The sequence below is a fragment of the Triticum dicoccoides genome, chromosome 5A (genome assembly GCF_002162155.2).
Source record: "Triticum dicoccoides isolate Atlit2015 ecotype Zavitan chromosome 5A, WEW_v2.0, whole genome shotgun sequence".
Taxonomy (NCBI): Eukaryota; Viridiplantae; Streptophyta; class Magnoliopsida; order Poales; family Poaceae; genus Triticum; species Triticum dicoccoides.
Window position 1 is genome coordinate 196,444,775 of NC_041388.1, and position 23,453 is coordinate 196,468,227.

A 23,453-nucleotide genomic window follows, 5' to 3' on the forward strand; every position below is an offset into this window, starting at 1 on the left:
ATAAAGGTTTTTGTCCAGGGCTCATCTGTAATGAAACAGAAGTTTTCTAGGGGCTAGTTTATAAAAACAGAAAGCGCTTCGGTAGCGACTACGCCAGCCCAGAGGAAAGAAGTATTTGCCCGAAGGCACTTCCAGAAAACGGTTGGATAGAAAGGGCAGAGAGGCTGACGGTGGGGTCCCACTCGTCAGGTTCAAATGTTCAAACGGGGCGGCAGAGTTCGCCGGTGCCCGAGAGCTGCGGTGGTCGCCGGCGGCGATCCACGGCGAGGCAGAGAGATCGGAGGGTACCTCCGTGCTCAGGGCACCCTTCCGCGTCGGTTGATGGTGGTGGAGGCGGTCGGCGAGCACCACGTCGACGGCGAGCTTTGCTCCGGCGGACGGCGGCTCGGGTGGTCGAGGGGCTCGTCGGAGAGAGCTGCAAGGGTTAAATTGAAGAGGGGGTTAGGCTCCTAGTAGCTAGAGAGGGTAACGGACGGGGTTTGGGCGCCGGAGATGGCCTCACCGGAGTGAATCGAGGTGGAGGCCGAGGCGGATCGGGGCGGCCGGAGCTGGGGGAGGAGACCTCCTCGAGGTCCTCCGAGTGGCCTGGCGTGGCGCTGGTGCGGAGTGGGGATGAGGCGTGCACGAGGTTGAGCTCGGGGGCCCTTTTTATAGGCGGCCCGAGGCGGTTGCCGTGAACGGGGTCTCCGGCGAGCGATTACGGCGGCACAGTGCTCGGTCGGGGGTGATTAGGGAGTCGAGCGCCGTCGTGGGAGTCTACTGTGTCCGTTTTGGTGCTAATCGAGTTGGAGATTGGTGCTTAGGAGGGAGTTCGACAGAACGGGGCGGCGCGGGCCCGTCGGCGGCAGGGAGCGCGTCCTGTGCTTGCCGGTCGCGGTGGCGGTGCACGGGCGTGCGCTGGCGTGCATGAGGCCATGCGGAGAGCCAGGGAGCGATGGGCGGCGCGGAACGGCGTTGAGCCGCCGTTCTTGCCCCCTGACGGCTGTAACGAGGTCTCGACCGCCGCAAGACACACCGGCGCGGGCGGCCAGGGGCGCCACCGACGCCGGGAAGACGCCAAGCGCGTGTGCGGGGGTGCTGGCCAGGGAGAAAGAGCCGCGTGCAACGTGCCAAGTGCACTGTGGTCGCGTGACTGAAACTCTGTCGAAGATCAACACTAAGCTCTGAATGTTTCTGAATTTTGAACAGCAGCAGTGCTTGCAAGGTGTTCGACAGAATGAAATTGGCCTCTGGTGATTTTTCCTTGAGCTGATACTTGGTGGAGTGGCTTCTCATTGCTCAAATAGGTTGCCTGAATTTTGGTGGAATTTTTGGGGGAGTGTAGATATGAATTTCATCAAATTTGGCAAATCTGGTCCAAACTAGCAGAGACTGAATTTTGAAAAATATGAAAAGAGAAGGAGTGGATCAAGATGGTTCTGAGTTGTGGGTACAAAGGACTATCCAGGGGAGTTGGTGTGAGGTCAAAACTCAAATGAAAAAGAGTACTTGCTTTGAAAATCACTAAGGCTCCAAATAATTTTCAGAATTGATTTGAGAGGGAAAATAATTAGAATAAAATCCAAAACTTGTTTGGATTAGTTGGGACAGAGAACTTGGGTTGATCACAAGGTGTAGGGGAGGTTTTGGAGAGGTTTTATCACATGGGCAAGAATGCCAAGTCAAGGATGGTTCCAAGATATGGAAATCCCAAATTTCCATAGAGCTTTATTTTAAAAGAAAAATAATTTAAACTCAAAAATTAAATTTGAGAGAACCAACAGAGAAGAAGTTTCAAAAGATCAAACACCAAGGTTTGAAAAAAAAAGTCCTTGCCAAGGCAAAGGAAGTTTTTAAGTGGAAGGTTTTTTTCTGAATTTTTTTTTAAAAAGGCCTCTCCTCAAAAACCACAAAATTTTTGATAAAAACCAAATAAAATTTTTTAGAGTGTCACACCACCTACCCCCTTAGGAAAAATCTCGTCCCCGAGATTTCAGCTAATCCTTAAATAGGTGTGGATGCTCAGTCCGAAGAAAATCCTCGCTTTCCCAAGTTGCTTCACTGTCGGTGTGATTGCTCCACTGGACTTTGAAAAACTTGATGGCCTTCTGTCGGGTTCTCCTTTCAGACTCCTCTAATATTCTTACGGGACGTTCTCGATAAGTGAGGTCTGGCTGCACATCAATGTTTTCATGGGATACTTGTTTCTCTGGGTTGCGTACGTACTTCCTCAATTGCGAGACATGGAACACGTCGTGGATATCGGATAATTCCTCGGGTAAGTCTAGCTGGTAGTCTACAGTGCCTCTTCGTGCCACTATGCAAAATGGCCCAATGAATCTTGGTGCTAACTTCCCTTTTATCCTGAATCGTTGCAATCCTCTCATAGGGGATACTCTCAGGTATACGAACTCACCGGGTTCGAAGCTGACCCTACGATGTTTCTGATCATAATAACTCTTCTGTCGACTTTGAGCGGTCTTAAGTCGGTCTCTGATTAGCTTGACCTTTTCCTCGGCTTCTCTGAGCAGGTCTGGCCCGAATATGGGGTTGTCTCCGGTCTCTGTCCAATTTAGCGGAGTACGACATCTTCGCCCATATAAAGCCTCAAATGGTGCCATTTGTAGGCTGGCCTGGTAGCTATTGTTGTATGCGAACTCAGCGTATGGCAGGCTTTCTTCCCAACTGGTTCCGTAGGTGAGGACACATGCCCTCAGCATGTCTTCTAAAACTTGGTTTACGCGTTCTGTTTGTCCATCAGTCTGTGGATGGTATGCGGTACTGAAGGCTAGTTGGGTTCCCAGAGCCTGTTGTAAATGCTCCCAAAATCTTGAGACGAACTGAGTGCCTCTGTCGGATATTATAGTCTTCGGGACACCGTGCAGACAAACTATGCGGGAAAGATAAATCCTGGCAAGCCTCTGAGTGGTGTAGGTTGTCTTCATTGGAATAAAGTGTGCCACTTTGGTCAACCTGTCAGTGATGACCCATATGGCATCATTCCCGTGTCGTGACCGAGGTAGTCCGACAATAAAATCCATCCCTATTTCATCCCATTTCCACTCAGGTATTTTGTTTGGTTGCAGTAGTCCGGCTGGTCTCTGATGTTCAGCTTTTATGCGTTGACATCAGTCGCAACATGCAATGAAGGCGGCTATATCCCTGTTCATACCGTGCCACCAAAATCTTTCCTGAATATCCTTATACATTTTGGTTCCTCCAGGGTGGTGTCACATCCCTAGTCTGGTATGACTTAGACTAGCTAGCCATTTGTGCATCATATTTAAATTTCATTTAAATTTGAAATGAGGATTGGTGGAACCCTCAGAATCATTTTTGAAAATGACCCAAATAAAAATTTCTCCAAAAGGGTCCAAGAAAATGCTCATGTTACCCTCTGAAAATATTGGACAGAGATAAAAATCAAACCAATACTTTTAGGAGCTCATGGATATTTAATTTTGGCCATTTGGATTAATCCAATAATTATTAGCTTTGGATATATATTGTTATATATATGAAATATGGTCCAAAAATTATGCCATTTATAAAGGAGCTCTGGAATAATATATCTAGCTCCTGCAAAAATTGGCATAAGGTAATAAATTGACTTAGTATTTTATTAAATCAAAACAAATGTCAGAAAATTTAGAAAAAGAAATAAAACAGGAAAACCTTACCTAGGCTTCTGCCTGGCGCCTCTGGCCCAGCAGCAGCAGGCCGGCCCAGCCAGCAGGCGGCCCAGGCCGCCTCCTCCTCTGTCGTCTTCGTCCTCGACAGAGGGAGGGGAGCGTGCCCGGCGCGCGCGCGCCACCGCGCCACGCCACCTCCCTCCCTGCCTGCCTGCCTCTCCCCTCCTCGTCTGAATGCCCTGGAACGACGCCACGCGCCACCCCGACCTCTCTCGCACTCTCCCTCGCACTCCTCCTCTCCCACTGCTCTCTCTCTCTCTCACCCGAGAATCACCGCCGCCGCCGACGAGCATCACCGTAGCCACCGCCTCCCCCTCGCCTCCCCGACACGCTCCCCAGATCCGCCGCGACCCCCTCTACCTCCTCGTCGAGCCACGCAAGACGGAGCACCCCATGGAGCCGTCGCCGTCGCCAACTTCGCCTCCGGCCGCCGTGGATCCTCGTCGTCGATTCGGGAGCTACCGGGCATCCCCGACCTCGCCCTCGCGCTCGCTGGTCTCGCTGTGAGCCCCCGCACCGAACCCCCTCCTCCCCGTGCTCGTTTTCCCCGTCTAGCTAGCTCAACCACCGCGCCCGTAAGTTCCTCGCCGCCGGCCATGGCGGCACGGTGGCATGAGCCCAAGCCAGCCACTCCCGCGCGCGTCACTGTGTTCCTGGTGACGCCAGGAGGCCGTAGGAGCCCTCCGCTTCCACTGCCGTGCACCACAACGCCGCGGCCGCAAGTCGCCGAGCTCCGGCCGCCGCCGCGAGCTTTGCTCCGGCGAGCTCCGGCGCCCCCGCAGCCCCCCCACCAGCTCCCCTGGTTGCTGACGACGACGGGCTACGCCCCGGTGATCTTCGCGCGACCAAACGCCGCTTGTAGCGCAAGTCCGGCGAGTCGCCGCCGCGCTATTGGTCGCCGCCGGCCAGAACTCCGGCGGGCTGACGTGGCTTTGTTAATTAGGCACTAATCCCCACCTACTGACGCTGACCAGTGGGCCCAGGGCTTAGTCAAAGCTAATGAGCCCAGGTTTGACTCGGGGTTAACCCCGGTGTCACTGACGTGTGGACCCCACACGTCAGGTTTGACCCCAGCCAGCCGCAGTTAACTGCTGACGTCGTGCTGACGTCATGCTGGCGCAATAATATGATTTCTGGATTTAAATTAATCAGGAAATTCCAGAAATTGTTTTAAACTTCAAAAATTCATAACAATTCAACCGTAGCTCAGATTAAAATAATTTATATATGAAAAATTATCAAAAAAATGCAATCTTTCCATCTGTACTAGTTTCATGCATGACAAACCAACTTATACATGCTGAATATGAGAAAACACATTATGGCATATATAGGAGCTTAATTTGGAGATGCATTTGAACCTTTGGTTCAAATGGACTTCAAACCAAATGATTACTAGTTGCATTAGCTCAAACAGCATCACATCTACATGCCATGTTCATGCATCATATTGTTGCATATGATTGTGTTTTGATTGCCGACACTGTTCCTTCTCGATAGGTCCTGCTCCGGAGTCTATTCCAGAGTGCCTATCTATGAAGCAGTGCCTTCCTTGCTGATCTACCAGGCAAGCAAACCCCCTTGTTCATTTCGATAAAACCCTACTCTCTCGCTCCTGCTCTCAGTTATTGCATTCGAACAACAACGGTTCATCTGCTACTTTGTGTTGCGGTAGTTGAACCCATTCCTCTGCATGACCTGTCATTGCCACAGTAAATAGTTGAAACCCACTAGCATGTGTAGGAGTTGATTGAAGCCATTGTTGTGTTCCTACCATGCTATGCCTGCTATTGCTTAGAGTTGTGTCAGGTCTGGTTCATTGGGAATGAATTGGAGTGTTACAATATGTTCTGATGCTGAGAGTGAAGTGTGTGAACACGATTTGGTAAAGGTAGCGGTGAGAGGCCATGTAGGAGTACATGGTGGGTTGTCTCACTGAAACCGTCCTTAAGCACTGAGTTCTATGTATGTTGTCCAATGACTCGATACTACCACACATTGGGTTCCGGTAACTCGACCCCTCTCGACTTATTAACCAACTTGGTCTCTGTCCAGGAGTCGCAACTAGTTTCTGGTGTTTGTAGGTAGTGCTATTTTTCTACCAAGTGGCACCCGGCAGGGTGGGCTTGGGACAGACTAGGCACACGTGGCCTGGTGTACCGAGTGGCACCCGGATGGTGGGCTCGGGAACCCTGTACACATCGTTTGGGGCCGTAAGCGACACCCCGGCCGGATCTCCTTGCGGATGGAACCCGAATAGGCGACAAACCTGGACTAGAGTCTGGTGTGGTTAGTCAGGTCGTGGACGACACCCTCGCCAGGCTTCCGCTTGAAGGTTGTTGAGATACATGACGTGTACATGGCGGTAAGTGGCGAGAGCGTGTGTGAAGAAGTACACCCCTGCAGGGTTAACATGATCTATTCGAATAGCCGGGTCCGCGGTTATGGACTTCTTGGATGCTTACATGGTACATAGACAACCTGAAGTGGATACTCTAAAATGCTCAAGACAAGTGTGAGTGCTATGGAGGGCCTTCTCGTAGGGAGACGGGGATGGATCCATAGTAGTGTATTGTATGGTGATTAGTGGACTCGTGTACGTTGTCTCACCTCCAGAGTTTCTGGTAGTCGTAGAACAGGATAGCCACAGAGTCAAAGCTGGCTTGCTGCAACTAAACCCCACATTACCCTCTTGATACAAATGCATGTATGATAGGATCTGATGTAAGTCTTGCTGAGTACCTTTGTACTCATGTTGCTTCATTTATGTTTTTGCAGCAGAGACTTCGGTCTTACTAGGGTTCTCATGGACTTCGACTAGTAGCTAGTACCTCAGCTACGATCTTGATCGGATGTTGTAGATAGTCAGGCTCTTCGGCCTTTCTCATTTGTAGATGTCTGTACCCAGACATGTAATGCTTCCGCTTGTTGCTTGTATGCTCTGTATGATGGGTTTTGTGACCCCTGTTTGCAATAAATGCTATGATGGCTCTTCTGAGCCTTTATCTATATGATTGTATAGTTATGCTGTGATGCCATGTTGTACAGCACATACTTGCATGTTATGCGTACGTGTAATGTGTATTGCTATGTGTCGGATCTGACTATCTAGTTGTTTATTCTTAGTAGCCTCTCTTACCGGGAAATGTCTCCTAGTGCTTCCACTGAGCCCTGGTAGCTTGCTACTGCTCCGGAACACTTAGGCAGGCCGGCATGTGTCCTTCTTCGATCCTGTGTCTGTCCCTTCGGGGAAATGTCACGCGATGAATACCGGAGTCCTGCTAGCCCGCTACAGCCCGGTTCACCGGAGTCCTGTTAGCCCAGTGCTACAGCCTGGATTCACTCGTTGATGACCGACACGTTCGATGCTGGGTCATGGATGCCTGTCCCTGTAAGTTAGTGCCACTTTGGGTTTACGACTAGCCATGTCAGCCCGGGCTCTTTATCATATGGATGCTAGCGACACCATCATATACGTGTGCCAAAATGCGCAAACGGTCCCGGGCAAAGGTAAGGCGACACCCGTGGGGATACCGTGCGTGAGGCCGCAAAGTGATATGAGGCGTTACATGCTAGATCGATGTGGCATTGAGTCGGGGTCCTGACAGCGCTGGTATCAGAGCCTGACTGCCTGTAGGATTACCAAGCCATACCGGTCGAAGTTGAGTATAGAAAATCTTTAGTTATGTAAGGGAATTGATTGTGGGTTGGAACGTAAGGCTCTTTTTACTCCTTATACCTCATGACCTGCTGATCTGAGTCGTCCTATCTTTCCGACGGGATTAAGGAACTAGGCTTCTCTTCCGTCTATCAGGATCACGTGTTACTACTCCGTAGTCCCTTAGGATTGGTTGATCAGAGTCATACCCCAGTTTTCGAGTACTTCCGGTGTAGTCTGTTTAGTACTATCTCAGAACCTTGAGTGATGATGATGAGTATGTTACCACCCCATTTTTAGTAGGATGTCTCATTCTGAGCATTTTACTGCCGTTATGCTGCCGGAATTTCCCTAGGAGTTCGAGAGATACTAATTCCTTGTCCTACATTCTACAGTCTATAGTTAATGTTGATTTCATCCCTGGGTTTTGTTTCTCAGGATGTCATCAAGTTCTATTGTTCGTGGCCAGAACCATGGAGATGCTAGGGATGGGGATCCTCCCGACCAGCCTTCGTTGGCAGAGTTCATGTTAGAAATGGAGAGGAACAAGCGTGAGTCTAACCGTTTGTTGGCACGTATCGAGGAGAACACCGCACATCAGTTCAAAGGGTCTGCTACCATTCATGATTTCATTCGCTTGCACCCACCTACCTTTCATCATTCCATCGAGCCACTCGATGCAGATGACTGGCTCCGTAGCATCACTCATAAGCTGCATTCCGCGAGCGTAGCTGAAGATGACAAGGTCACTTATGCCATATACCACCTGGAAGGTCCTGCTAGTCTTTGGTGGCAGAACTATGAGGCTTTGCTTCCAGCTGGCCAGATTTCTACCTGGAAGGATTTCACTGAGGCTTTTCGCGAGCATCACATTCCCGAGGCCCTCATTGATCGGAAGAGAGAAGAGTTCTATAGTTTCACCCAGAATAAGATGGCTGTTGATGCTTACAGCCGAGAGTTTGAGAACCTCGCTCGCTATGCCACAGAAGAAGTGTCCACGGTCGCCAAGAAGCAAGCTAGGTTCCGGAAGGGTCTCAACCCCAAGTTGCGCCGTGATCTCCACCTGCATCATTGTGATACATTCCAAGCCCTTGTGAACAAGGCCATCAATGCAGAGACAGCTCAGCTCACTTACGAGGAGTCTCGTAAGCACACCCGTAATTTGGGATCTTCCTCTGGCTCTAGTTCCCAGAAGCGCCGGATTTGGGTTCCAAACTCCGCTCTTCCTTCCGGATATACACCGAGGCCATCCTATGTGGTGCCTTCCCCAGCTCAGTCGTATGTTCCACCCTTGCCTACTGGTAGACCGCTTGTCAGTGCGGGTCCACGTCCAACCTCAGGGACTTGCTTCACATGCGGGAAGCCAGGACACTATGCACGTGATTGCTCTCAGACTAGTTATGCTCCACCCCAGCCCGAGAAGACTGTTGGCTGTATTAAGCCATCACGCAAGATGATCAGTGTCAAGTCAGTTCCCACTGAACGTGGACGTGTGCATCACGTCTCAGCTAAAGACGCTCATGATGATCCAGATGTCGTTCTTGGTACACTCCTTGTCAATTGTCACCCAGCATCAGTTCTATTCGATACTGGGGCATCTCACTCCTTCATTTCTGAAGGCTATGCTCGTTTGCACGACATGTCATTTTGTGATATGCCAACTCCGCTTGAAATCCAAATCCCAGGGTCTAGATGGCAGACCACCAGAATCAGCCATGGTAACGAAATCCTTGTTGATAGACTTGTATTCCTTGCATCACTTGTAGCCCTCAAGTCCTCAGATATTAACATCATCTTGGGTATGGACTGGATGACAGCTCATCATGCCAAGATTGATTGTTACACAAGATCTGTTCAGCTTACACACCCATCTGGCAAGATAGTCACCGTCTCCACTAGAGTTGCAAAGCGTCAGCTCTATTCTCTTAATGCCAGCCCTCTTCCAGACCTTGAAGATATCCCGGTAGTCCGTGACTTTCCGGATGTCTTCCCAGAGGAACTGCCAGGTGTTCCACCTGACAGAGATGTAGAGTTCGTCATAGATCTTATCCCAGGAACAGCTCCAATCTCCCGGAGGCCTTACAAGATGGCACCCTTAGAACTAGCCGAGCTTAAGAAACAACTTGATGAGTCCTTGCAAAAGGGTTTCATCCGTCCTAGTTCTTCTCCTTGGGCTTGCCCCGTCCTCTTTGTCAAGAAGAAAGACGGTACGGACCGGATGGTCGTAGATTATCGTCCCGTTAATTTGGTCATGATAAAGAACAAGTATCCGCTCCCCGGGATCAACGACCTGTATGATCAGCTCGCTGGATCCTCAGTCTTCTCCAAGATGGACTTAAGGTTAGGATACCACCAAATCAAAATCAGAAACGGGGACATTCCCAAGACAGCTTTTGTCACTCGTTATGGCCAGTACGAGTACACCGTCATGTCCTTTCGTCTAACTAATGCTCCAGCTACATTCTCCCGCTTGATGAACTCGATCTTCATGGAGTACTTAGATAAGTTCGTCGTGGTTTACCTCGATGATATTCTTATTTACTCGAAGAACGAGGAAGAGCATGCCGAACATCTTAGACTTGTGTTAGAAAAACTCAGAGAGCACTGCCTTTATGCCAAGTTCTCCAAGTGTGAATTTTGGTTGCCAGAAGTGACCTACTTAGGCCACGTAATCTCTGGTAAGGGCATTGCTGTCAATCCCGAGAGAGTTCAAGCCGTTCTCGATTGGACTCCACCTGTAACAGTCAAACAAGTTAGGAGTTTCCTTGGTCTAGCCAGCTATTGTCGCCGCTTTGTTGAAAACTTCTCCAAAGTAGCCAAACCCCTCACGGAACTTCTCAAGAAAGATAAAAAGTTTGAGTGGTCCCCACAGTGTGAGTACAGTTTTCAGGAACTGAAAAGACGCCTGACTTCTGCTCGCATACTTGTGCCACCGGATTTCACTAAAGACTTTATTATCTACTGCGACGCCTCACGACAGGGACTAGGTTGCATTCTTATGCAGGATCGTCATGTGATTGCCTATGCATCTCGACAGTTGCATCCACATGAGGAGAATTATCCTACACATGATCTAGAGCTTGCAGCCGTAGTCTATGCACTCAAGACCTGGCGACATTACCTTCTTGGTAAACGTTGCGAGATCTACACCGATCACCAGAGTCTCAAGTATATCTTCACCCAACCGGATCTGAACCTTAGGCAAAGACGTTGGTTGGAGTTGATCACAGATTATGATCTAGGGATTACCTACACCCCAGGCAAAGCCAATGTCATGGCTGATGCTCTAAGCCGTAAATCCTATTGCAACAATCTCATGTTGCAGCAAGGCCAACCACTTCTCCATGAGGAATTCTGTAAGCTTAATCTTCACATTGCTCCTCACGGATTCCTTTCTACCTTGGTGGCGAAACCTACCCTTGTGGATCTTATCATAGAAGCCCAGAAGCATGATACGGGGATTACCCGGATCAAGAGAAACATTAAGAAGGGAGTTGGTGGATGTTTCTCTATGGATGATCGTGGTGTTGTTTTCTTTGAGAATCGCTTGGTGGTTCCCAAGAAGCAACATCTTCGGCAGTTGATTCTTAAGGAGGCGCATGAATCTCCTCTCACGATTCATCCCAGTAGTACTAAGATGTATCAGGACCTACGCCAGAAGTTCTGGTGGACTAGGATGAAGAGAGAGATCGCTGACTTCGTTGCTAATTGTGACGTATGTCGTCGTGTTAAGGCAGAGCATCAAAGACCTGCTGGCACCCTTCAGCCTTTAGCTATTCCTGAATGGAAATGGGATAAAGTTGGTATGGACTTCATCACCGGCTTTCCCAGGACCAAGAGAGGGAATAACGCTATCTTCGTAGTCATTGATCGTCTTTCCAAAGTGGCTCACTTCCTTCCTGTTCGAGAAAGTATCACTGCTAGTCAGCTTGCTGACTTATATATTTCTCGAATAGTGTCACTTCATGGTGTTCCACTAGAGATCAATTCAGATCGTGGCAGTCTTTTCACTTCTCATTTCTGGGAGAGTTTCCAAACTGCCATGGGAACCCATCTTTCCTTCAGTACCGCTTTCCACCCTCAGTCGAGTGGTCAGGTGGAACGGGTCAATCAAATTCTCGAAGACATGCTTAGAGCTTGCATTATCTCATTCGGTATGGATTGGGAGAAATGTCTTCCTTTTGCCGAGTTTGCTTACAACAATAGCTATCAATCCAGCCTCAAGAAAGCTCCTTTTGAGGTTCTCTATGGACGAAGATGTCGAACACCTTTGAACTGGTCAGAAACCGGTGAAAGACAATTCTTTGGACCGGACATGATCCAGGAGGCAGAAGAGCAAGTTCGCATCATTCGTGAGAATTTGAAAACAGCCCAGTCTCGTCAAAAGAGTCAGTATGATCGTCATCATAAGGATATGACTTATGAAGTTGGCGAAAAGGCTTACCTTCGGGTTACCCCTTTGAAGGGTACCCATCGTTTCGGTATCAAGGGCAAGTTGGCCCCTCGTTACATTGGTCCTTTTCGCATTCTCGCTAAACGAGGAGAGGTTGCCTACCAATTGGAACTACCCCCATATCTTTCTCGAGTTCATGATGTCTTCCACGTCTCTCAACTCAGGCGTTGCTTCTCGGATCCCATCCGCGGAGTGGACCACGAAACGCTTGATCTCCAAGATAACCTCACATACCGAGAGTACCCGGTTCGCATTCTTGATCAAGCCGAGCGTGTTACCCGACGTCAGAACATCAAGTTTCTTAAAGTTCAGTGGTCTCATCATTCCGAGAGAGAAGCTACTTGGGAGCGAGAAGATCGTCTTCGACTGGAGTACCGCGCTTTCTTTCCGTCAACCCTTGAATCTCGGGACGAGATTTTTTCAAGTGGGGGCGAGTTGTCACATCCCTAGTCTGGTATGACTTAGACTAGCTAGCCATTTGTGCATCATATTTAAATTTCATTTAAATTTGAAATGAGGATTGGTGGAACCCTCAGAATCATTTTTGAAAATGACCCAAATAAAAATTTCTCCAAAAGGGTCCAAGAAAATGCTCATGTTACCCTCTGAAAATATTGGACAGAGATAAAAATCAAACCAATACTTTTAGGAGCTCATGGATATTTAATTTTGGCCATTTGGATTAATCCAATAATTATTTGCTTTGGATATATATTGTTATATATATGAAATATGGTCCAAAAATTATGCCATTTATAAAGGAGCTCTGGAATAATATATCTAGCTCCTGCAAAAATTGGCATAAGGTAATAAATTGACTTAGTATTTTATTAAATCAAAACAAATGTCGGAAAATTTAGAAAAAGAAATAAAACAGGAAAACCTTACCTGGGCTTCTGCCTGGCGCCTCTGGCCCAGCAGCAGCAGGCCGGCCCAGCCAGCAGGCGGCCCAGGCCGCCTCCTCCTCTATCGTCTTCGTCCTCGACAGAGGGAGGGGAGCGTGCCCGGCGCGCGCGCGCGCCACCGCGCCACGCCACCTCCCTCCCTGCCTGCCTGCCTCTCCCCTCCTCGTCTGAATGCCCTGGAACGACGCCACGCGCCACCCCGACCTCTCTCGCACTCTCCCTCGCCCTCCTCCTCTCCCCCTGCTCTCTCTCTCTCTCACCCGAGAATCACCGCCGCCGCCGACGAGCATCACCGTAGCCACCACCTCCCCCTCGCCTCCCCGACACGCTCCCCAGATCCGCCGCGACCCCCTCTACCTCCTCGTCGAGCCACGCAAGACGGAGCACCCCGTGGAGCCGTCGCCGTCGCCAACTTCGCCTCCGGCCGCCGTGGATCCTCGCCGTCGATTCGGGAGCTGCCGGGCATCCCCGACCTCGCCCTCGCGCTCGCTGTTCTCGCTGTGAGCCCCCGCACCGAACCCCCTCCTCCCCGTGCTCGTTTGCCCCGTCTAGCTAGCTCAACCACCGCGCCCGTAAGTTCCTCGCCGCCGACCATGGCGCCACGGTGGCATGAGCCCAAGCCAGCCACTCCCGCGCGCGTCACCGTGTTCCTGGTGACGCCAGGAGGCCGTAGGAGCCCTCCGCTTCCACTGCCGTGCACCACAACGCCGCGGCCGCAAGTCGCCGAGCTCCGGCTGCCGCCGCGAGCTTTGCTCCGATGAGCTCCGGCGCCCCCGCAGCCCCCCACCAGCTCCCCTGGTTGCGGACGACGACGGGCTACGCCCCGGTGGTCTTCGCGCGACCAAACGCCGCTTGTAGCGCAAGTCCGGCGAGTCGCCGCCGCGCTATTGGTCGCCGCCGGCCAGAACTCCGGCGGGCTGACGTGGCTTTGTTAATTAGGCACTAATCCCCACCTACTGACGCTGACCAGTGGGCCCAGGGCTTAGTCAAAGCTAATGAGCCCAGGTTTGACTCGGGGTTAACCCCAGTGTCACTGACGTGTGGACCCCACACGTCAGGTTTGACCCCAGCCAGCCGCAGTTGACTGCTGACGTCGTGCTGACGTCATGCTGGCGCAATAATATGATTTCTGGATTTAAATTAATCAGGAAATTCCAGAAATTGTTTTAAACTTCAAAAATTCATAACAATTCAACCGTAGCTCTAAAATAATTTATATATGAAAAATTATCAGAAAAATGCAATCTTTCCATCTGTACTAGTTTCATGCATGACAAACCAACTTATACATGCTGAATATGAGAAAACACATTATGGCATATATAGGAGCTTAATTTGGAGATGCATTTGAACCTTTGGTTCAAATGGACTTCAAACCAAATGATTACTAGTTGCATTAGCTCAAACAGCATCACATCTACATGCCATGTTCATGCATCATATTGTTGCATATGATTGTGTTTTGATTGCCGACACTGTTCCTTCTCGATAGGTCCTGCTCCGGAGTCTGTTCCAGAGTGCCTATCTATGAAGCAGTGCCTTCCTTGCTGATCTACCAGGCAAGCAAACCCCCTTGTTCATTTCGATAAAACCCTACTCTCTCGCTCCTACTCTCAGTTATTGCATTAGGACAACAACGGTTCATCTGCTACTTTGTGCTGCGGTAGTTGAACCCATTCCTCTGCATGACCTGTCATTGCCAGAGTAAATAGTTGAAACCCACTAGCATGTGTAGGAGTTGATTGAAGCCATTGTTGTGTTCCTACCATGCTATGCCTGCTATTTCTTAGAGTTGTGTCAGGTCTGGTTCATTGGGAATGAATTGGAGTGTTACAATATGTTCTGATGCTGAGAGTGAAGTGTGTGAACACGATTTGGTAAAGGTAGCGGTGAGAGGCCATGTAGGAGTACATGGTGGGTTGTCTCACTGAAACCGTCCTTAAGCACTGAGTTCTATGTATGTTGTCCAATGACTCGATACTACCACACATTGGGTTCCGGTAACTCGACCCCTCTCGACTTATTAACCAACTTGGTCTCTGTCCAGGAGTCGCAACTAGTTTCTGGTGTTTGTAGGTAGTGCTATTTTTCTACCAAGTGGCACCCGGCAGGGTGGGCTTGGGATAGACTAGGCACACGTGGCCTAGTGTACCGAGTGGCACCCGGATGGTGGGCTCGGGAACCCTGTACACATCGTTTGGGGCCGTAAGCGACACCCCGGCCGGATCTCCTTGCGGATGGAACCCGAATAGGCGACAAACCTGGACTAAAGTCTGGTGTGGTTAGTCAGGTCGTGGCCGACACCCTCGCCAGGCTTCCGCTTGAAGGTTGCCGAGATACATGACGTGTACATGGCGGTAAGTGGCGAGAGCGTGTGTGAAGAAGTACACCCCTGCAGGGTTAACATGATCTATTCGAATAGCCGGGTCCGCGGTTATGGACTTCTTGGATGCTTACATGGTACATAGACAACCTGAAGTGGATACTCTAAAATGCTCAAGACAAGTGTGAGTGCTATGGAGGGCCTTCTCGTAGGGAGACGGGGATGGATCCATAGTAGTGTATTGTATGGTGATTAGTGGACTCGTGTACGTTGTCTCACCTCCAGAGTTTCTGGTAGTCGTAGAACAGGATAGCCACAGAGTCAAAGCTGGCTTGCTGCAACTAAACCCCACATTACCCTCTTGATACAAATGCATGTATGATAGGATCTGATGTAAGTCTTGCTGAGTACCTTTGTACTCATGTTGCTTCATTTATGTTTTTGCAGCAGAGACTTCGGTCTTACTAGGGTTCTCATGGACTTCGACTAGTAGCTAGTACCTCAGCTACGATCTTGATCGGATGTTGTAGATAGTCAGGCTCTTCACCCTTTTTCATTTGTAGATGTCTGTACCCAGACATGTAATGCTTCCGCTTGTTGCTTGTATGCTCTGTATGATGGGTTTTGTGACCCCTGTTTGCAATAAATGCTATGATGGCTCTTCTGAGCCTTTATCTATATGATTGTTGAGTTATGCTGTGATGCCATATTGTACAGCACATACTTGCATGTTATGCGTACGTGTAATGTGTATTGCTATGTGTGGGATCTGACTATCTAGTTGTTTATTCTTAGTAGCCTCTCTTACCGGGAAATGTCTCCTAGTGCTTCCACTGAGCCCTGGTAGCTTGCTACTGCTCCGGAACACTTAGGCAGGCCGGCATGTGACCTTCTTCGATCCTGTGTCTGTCCCTTCGGGGAAATGTCACGCGATGAATACCGGAGTCCTGCTAGCCCGCTACAGCCCGGTTCACCGGAGTCCTGTTAGCCCAGTGCTACAGCCTGGATTCACTCGTTGATGACCGACACGTTCGATGCTGGGTCATGGATGCCTGTCCCTGTAAGTTAGTGCCACTTTGGGTTTACGACTAGCCATGTCAGCCCGGGCTCCTTATCATATGGATGCTAGCGACACCATCATATACGTGTGCCAAAATGCGCAAACGGTCCCGGGCAAAGGTAAGGCGACACCCGTGGGGATACCGTGCGTGAGGCCGCAAAGTGATATGAGGCGTTACATGCTAGATCGATGTGGCATTGAGTCGGGGTCCTGACAGCGCTGGTATCAGAGCCTGACTGCCTGTAGGATTACCAAGCCATACCGGTCGAAGTTGAGTATAGAAAATCTTTAGTTATGTAAGGGAATTGATTGTGGGTTGGAACGTAAGGCTCTTTTTACTCCTTATACCTCATGACCTGTTGATCTGAGTCGTCCTATCTTTCCGACGGGATTAAGGAACTAGGCTTCTCTTCCGTCTATCAGGATCACGTGTTACTACTCCGTAGTCCCTTAGGATTGGTTGATCAGAGTCATACCCCAGTTTTCGAGTACTTCCGGTGTAGTCTGTTTAGTACTATCTCAGAACCTTGAGTGATGATGATGAGTATGTTACCACCCCATTTTTAGTAGGATGTCTCATTCTGAGCATTTTACTGCCGTTATGCTGCCGGAATTTCCCTAGGAGTTCGAGAGATACTAATTCCTTGTCCTACATTCTACAGTCTATAGTTAATGTTGATTTCATCCCTGGGTTTTGTTTCTCAGGATGTCATCAAGTTCTATTGTTCGTGGCCAGAACCATGGAGATGCTAGGGATGGGGATCCTCCCGACCAGCCTTCGTTGGCAGAGTTCATGTTAGAAATGGAGAGGAACAAGCGTGAGTCTAACCGTTTGTTGGCACGTATCGAGGAGAACACCGCACATCAGTTCAAAGGGTCTGCTACCATTCATGATTTCATTCGCTTGCACCCACCTACCTTTCATCATTCCATCGAGCCACTCGATGCAGATGACTGGCTCCGTAGCATCACTCATAAGCTGCATTCTGCGAGCGTAGCTGAAGATGACAAGGTCACTTATGCCATATACCACCTGGAAGGTCCTGCTAGTCTTTGGTGGCAGAACTATGAGGCTTTGCTTCCAGCTGGCCAGATTTCTACCTGGAAGGATTTCACTGAGGCTTTTCGCGAGCATCACATTCCCCAGGCCCTCATTTATCGCAAGAGAGAAGAGTTCTGTAGTTTCACCCAGAATAAGATGGCTGTTGATGCTTACAGCCGAGAGTTTGAGAACCTCGCTCGCTATGCCACAGAAGAAGTGTCCACGGACGCCAAGAAGCAAGCTAGGTTCCGGAAGGGTCTCAACCCCAAGTTGCGCCGTGATCTCCACCTGCATCATTGTGATACATTCCAAGCCCTTGTGAACAAGGCCATCAATGCAGAGACAGATCAGCTCACTTACGAGGAGTCTCGTAAGCACACCCGTAATTTGGGATCTTCCTCTGGCTCTAGTTCCCTGAAGCGCCGGATTTGGGTTCCAAACTCCGCTCTTCCTTCCGGATATACACCGAGGCCATCCTATGTGGTGCCTTCCCCAGCTCAGTCGTATGTTCCACCCTTGCCTACTGGTAGACCGCTTGTCAGTGCGGGTCCACGTCCAACCTCAGGGACTTGCTTCACATGCGGGAAGCCAGGACACTATGCACGTGATTTCTCTCAGACTAGTTATGCTCCACCCCAGCCCGAGAAGACTGTTGGCTGTATTAAGCCATCACGCAAGATGATCAGTGTCAAGTCAGTTCCCACTGAACGTGGACGTGTGCATCACGTCTCAGCTAAAGACACTCATGATGATCCAGATGTCGTTCTTGGTACACTCCTTGTCAATTGTCACCCAGCATCAGTTCTATTCGATACTGGGGCATCTCACTCCTTCATTTCTGAAGGCTATGCTCGTTTGCACGACATGTCATTTTGTGATATGCCAACTCCGCTTGAAATCCAAACCCCAGGGTCTAGATGGCAGACCACCAGAATCAGCCATGGTAACGAAATCCTATGTTTGGCACGCATAGCCTTTCTCCGTACCATAATATTCCTTCATTGTCTATGACGAATTTCGAGGCCTTGCCCATATTCAACTTTCTTTTAATTCCTTCAATGCTGGGGTGACCGGGCTGAGCTTCTTTAATTTTCTCCACAAGGTTGGGTTGTATTTCCAAGTTTGATATGGTGCCTCCTGCTACCATTATCAAGTTGAGCTTGGCAAATTCTTGATGGAATTCGGGCCTCAAGCTGTGCAGATAGTTTCCATCGGAGCTGGGGTTCCGACTCAGGGCATCGGCCACTACATTTGCTTTCCCTGGATGGTAATGGATCCCAACATCATAATCCTTTACCAATTCCAACCAGCGTCGTTGCCGTAAATTTAGTTCTGGCTGCGTGAAAATATATTTGAGACTTTTGTGATCCGTATATATTTCACATCGATTCCCAAGTAAGAAATGCCTCCATTCCTTGAGTGCATGAATAACTGCTGCCATTTCTAAGTCATGAGTGGGATAATTTTCCTCATGCTTGCGAAGTTTCCTTGAAGCGTAGGCGACAACCTTGCCTTCTTGCATCAACACGCATCCGAGACCCTTTCTGGACGCGTCACAATATACTTCAAAATTCTTGTGTATGTCGGGTACAATTAATACCGGTGCTGTTGTTAATTTCCGCTTTAGCTCTTGGAAACTTTTCTCGCAGGCTTCTGTCCACTCAAACTTCTTATCTTTCTTGAGCAACTGTGTCATAGGCTTGGCTATGGTGGAAAATCCTTCAATAAATCTGCGGTAATATCCTGCCATTCCCAAGAAACTCCGTATGTCCGTTACGCTGGCTGGTGATTTCCAGTCAAGTACGGCCTTAACTTTCTCTGGGTCCACTGCGATACCGTCTTGAGTCAGCACGTGGCCTAGAAAACCTACTTGTCTTAGCCAAAATTCGCACTTGCTGAACTTGGCATACAATTGGTGTTTTCTTAGCTCTCCTAGCACAATCCTGAGATGTTCTGCGTGCTCTTCTGGTGTCTTGGAATATACTAGTATATCGTCGATGAATACCACGACGAACTTGTCCATAAACTTCATAAATACTTTGTTCATGAGGTGAACAAAATATGCTGGGGCGTTAGTTAATCCAAATGGCATCACTATGAACTCGTACAGTCCATATCTGGAGGTGAAGGCTGTTTTGGGGATATCTTCCGTTCGCACCTTCAATTGATGGTATCCTGACCTTAAGTCAATTTTTGAGAATACCTTGGCCTGAGCGAGCTGATCAAATAAATCATTTATTCTTGGCATCGGGTATTTGTTTTTGACTGTGACCATGTTAAGTGCTCGATAGTCAATACACAATCTTAGTGTTCCATCCTTCTTTTTGGCAAATAAAATTGGTGATCCCCAAGGTGAGGAGCTGGCTCAAATGTATCCTTTTTCCAGTAATTCCTTTATTTGCTTCTTCAACTCGACCAACTCGGATGGTGCCATTTTGTATGGTTTCTTGTATATGGGGGCGGTTCCTGGTGCTAGCTCAATGCGGAATTCTATTTCTCGGTCTGGTGGCATGCCTGGCAGCTCTTCAGGGAATACATCTGGAAATTCACACACTACTGGAACCTTGTTTAGCTCAGAAACGTCCACCTTATTTAATCTCGGTTGCCGGGGTCTTTTTCCTTCCTTGGCTGATACTCTTATTGTCTTCCCTTGGTGGTGTGTGAGAATCACGGTCCTGTTGAAACAGTCGATGAAACCTTTATTGGTGGTTAGCCAATCCATCCCTAGGATGACATCCAGTCCTTTATTTTCCAATACAATAAGATTTGCGTGAAACTCCAATCCTTCGAACTCAATGACCACATTCTGACAGTAATTCTGAGAAACTTGCTGAATCCCAGGGGACTTGATGATCATGGATTTCTCCAAAGGAAGTATCGAAAACTTATTTTGCAAAGCAAAACTTTTTGAAATGAAAGAGTGAGAAGCTCCAGAATCAAACAAAACCATTGCAGGTATTGTGTTGACAGGAAACGTACCGAGTACGATATCCGGAGCATTTTGTGCCTCCTCTTTGGTTACGTGGTTCAGATGACCCTTCCTGTGGTTATTGTTGGGATTGAAATTGTTTCGCTTGGGTGCTGAATTATTGCCGCCGTTGTTCAGCTTTGGGGTTGAACTCCTTGGCTTGGGGCACTGTTTGGCATAGTGCCCTTCTTCTCCACAAGCGTAACAAGTAACGCCGGGGCGATAGGTGAATTCCTTGTCCCTTGCATGAAAATTCTTGATTGGGCGTGAGGCATTGGATGAGAATTTGTGTGTCCCACCCTTTTGAAAATCTGTCTTGCTTCGGTGTTTGCGAGCGTGATTAGTCTGGTCCCTTTTTCGCTTGCGTATATATTCCAGACTGTGTCTCTCATTTTCCAGAGTAATGGCTTTGTCCACCAGTGTTTTAAAATCAGGAAAAGTGTGCACGACCAGTTGGCATTTAAGCGCGGGCGCCAGACCGTCAAGGAATTTCCCCATCTTCTTGATTTCAGTCATACGTTCCTCATTGGCATAGCGGGATAATAGCGTAAATTGACTGTTGTAATCTGACACTGTCATGTTCCTTTGTTTGAGGTCATCGAATTCTCTCTTCTTGATTTTCATAATACTCTTAGGAATATGTGCACCACGGAAACCTTCCTTGAAATCATCCCAGGTTATGTTATTTTCGTTGGGATGCATGTGCAGAAAATTCTCCCACCACGATGCGGCTGCTCTTGTGAGATAGTGTGGAGCATATAGTACTTTCTCGAGATCTGAACACTTTGCAATAATTAATTTCCTCTCCATATCTCGAAGCCAGTCCTCGGCTTCAAGAGGCTTGTCAGTGTGATAAAATGTTTGAGGACGTGTCTTCTGTAGTTCAGATAACTTGGAATGCTGTTGATACTGTCCATGGTGATTTCCCATGTTGATGACTTGGTTCATCATCTCCCGATGTTGTTGCTGACTCTGCTCATAAAGGCGACACATTTGTGAAAGTGCCGATTCATTGCCCTGTTGGCTTGACTGTCCCTGGGTGAACTCGTTGTTGGGTTGTGTATCATAATTTTCCTCTGGTGGAGTTGGCATGGAGCGTGTCCAAGGACGAGACATTTTTCACTCTGGGGATATATTTCTGTAAAACTCATAAGAAAAGCGGAAAGAGTCGCAAAACAAAGCCATAAATGCATAAAGCTGGCAGATAGAATTAAATAACTCGGCTTACTTAAGAAAAACAAATCGACTTGCGCACGGAGAAGGACTGCTCATTACATATCTTACACGCGGGCGGTAATTATACAATACATCACTCAGGATATGCGTACATAATCCTGACATGTTATTTAGGCTAGTGCACTTCCCCAGATCCTACATGATGCGCAAACAGGCTACTTCTCACAACCTATGTACATATCTTACAAAGCGGTACAATACACGGCAGCTAAGCATACTCAGGCGGAGATGTTGACGACCTCCTTTGCCCTGCCGAGGGCGAGGCGTAGCGAGGTTGGGGACTCGACTTCCTCCTCGCTAATGGGCTCCATACGTGTAGTGTTGCGCAGAGCGGACGGAGCGGTTGCCAGGGGCGGAGCAACACGTACAGGAGTGGGCGCGAAGGTTGGTGCAGTGCGCGCTGGAGTGGGCGCAATGACTTGGTTGAATTCTTCGGTAGAAGGTAGGCGACGAGCAGGCGTAAAAGATGCTGATGACGAGACAAAAGTCAGTGGTGGTGCGATTGGTAGGAGCTCCCTCCTGTTGGCAGCACAGCCATGAACTGAGTCCATGCGGGTAGCTACGAAGTCGTCCACCAGGTTGTCGAAGGCTGCCTCCAAGGCCCGGAGATACTCAATGAGCATCTCAAAAGCCTCGTCTCATTCTCCTCCGGGGCAGGAGTATGCGTAGTGACAGGTGTAAGGCACATGGCACGGAAGATAACGGTAACGACGAGTCTTCATCACGGGAAGGACATCCCTGAGACGAGCTATCGCCTCGCGGGCTGCCATCTGCGTAGCATGCCTCTCCGTAGGCATGGCTCTTCCCATGAACCGGAAGCGGCGTAACTCACCACGCCCTCCCTTGAACTGCACCGCGGGCTGGTGCATGGTCAGACTGTCGTTGACTCGGTGCTGGCAGAGTGTGAAGACTGGGCGTACGGATGGCCCCATCGCGACCCGAACGATGAAGGAAAGAAGCTTGACGAACCCATCGGGCACGTTGGCGAAGGTCTGAGACTCGCAGCTGTTGTCGGCCATCTACAAAAGTGGGCAAAAATTCTGCAGGGTCAGATCATAAATTTATGCCGACTGACAGAAAATGACTACAATTGCAAAAATATAAATTAGCTCTATCATGCTAATAACTAATTAGCGATCGCACCTAGTGGCTTCCTACAGTCAGCCTGGCTCTGGTACCAAGCTTGTCACGACCGGTTTTCCAATAAAAATATTTATTGAGAAACCAATCTTTTGAGTCCAGTATGAGAGAAATCCTCCTCACTGGTAGACAATTTCTTGATACAATAAGCCAGTAGCATAAAATATATTACAGGGTCGAACTGCGGTTGCTCAACCAAATTATTACAAGCACGCCAATAATTATACATAATGGCGGACATGACACAGTGGTGTGGAGACATACTACTGACTCCAGGATAGGGCGGTGGTGGAAAAACACAGCGGGGAGAGAAATACAAGACTCTAAGTCTATCATCTCATCGAGCGTCGAGGTGAGGCTCGATGAATTTATTTGGTAGCGGAAGCGGATATAAAACAGTGACCAAATCCAGGGTCGCACGAGACTGACTGGGACTCCTCTAAGTGTCGGACTCGCTATCTAACTCTTCATCCATGAAATCGCCTTCGTCAGCATCTGGCCAAATCAACAAGCCAGTGAGTACTTTGAAAGTACTCGCAAGACAGTTCGGACGTAAGATATAACAAATGCATGCATGGATGCGTCATGAATAAATTCACCAATGTACATTCAAATTTATCATAACAAGGTCAGTAAAAGGGAAACAGCGGTAGTCCGCCTGAAATCCCAATAGAACATAAATAATTTCCGATCGGGTGTCTGAAGCGACGCCCCCAAAGGTGAACAAATAAATATAAAGAAAAAGATGCCACAGTCGGGCGTCTTAGCGACACCACATAAAGGTCTTAAAAAGAAATACCTCAGTCGGACGTCGGGGCAACGTCACAGAAAGGGCTTGAAAAGAAATGCCACAGTCGGACATCGGGGCGACATCACAGAAAGGGCTTGAAAAGAAATGCCACAGTCGGACGTCGGGGTGACATCACAGAAAGGGCTTGAAAAGAAATGCCACAGTCGGACGTCGGGGCGACATCACAGAAAGGGCTTGAAAAGAAAT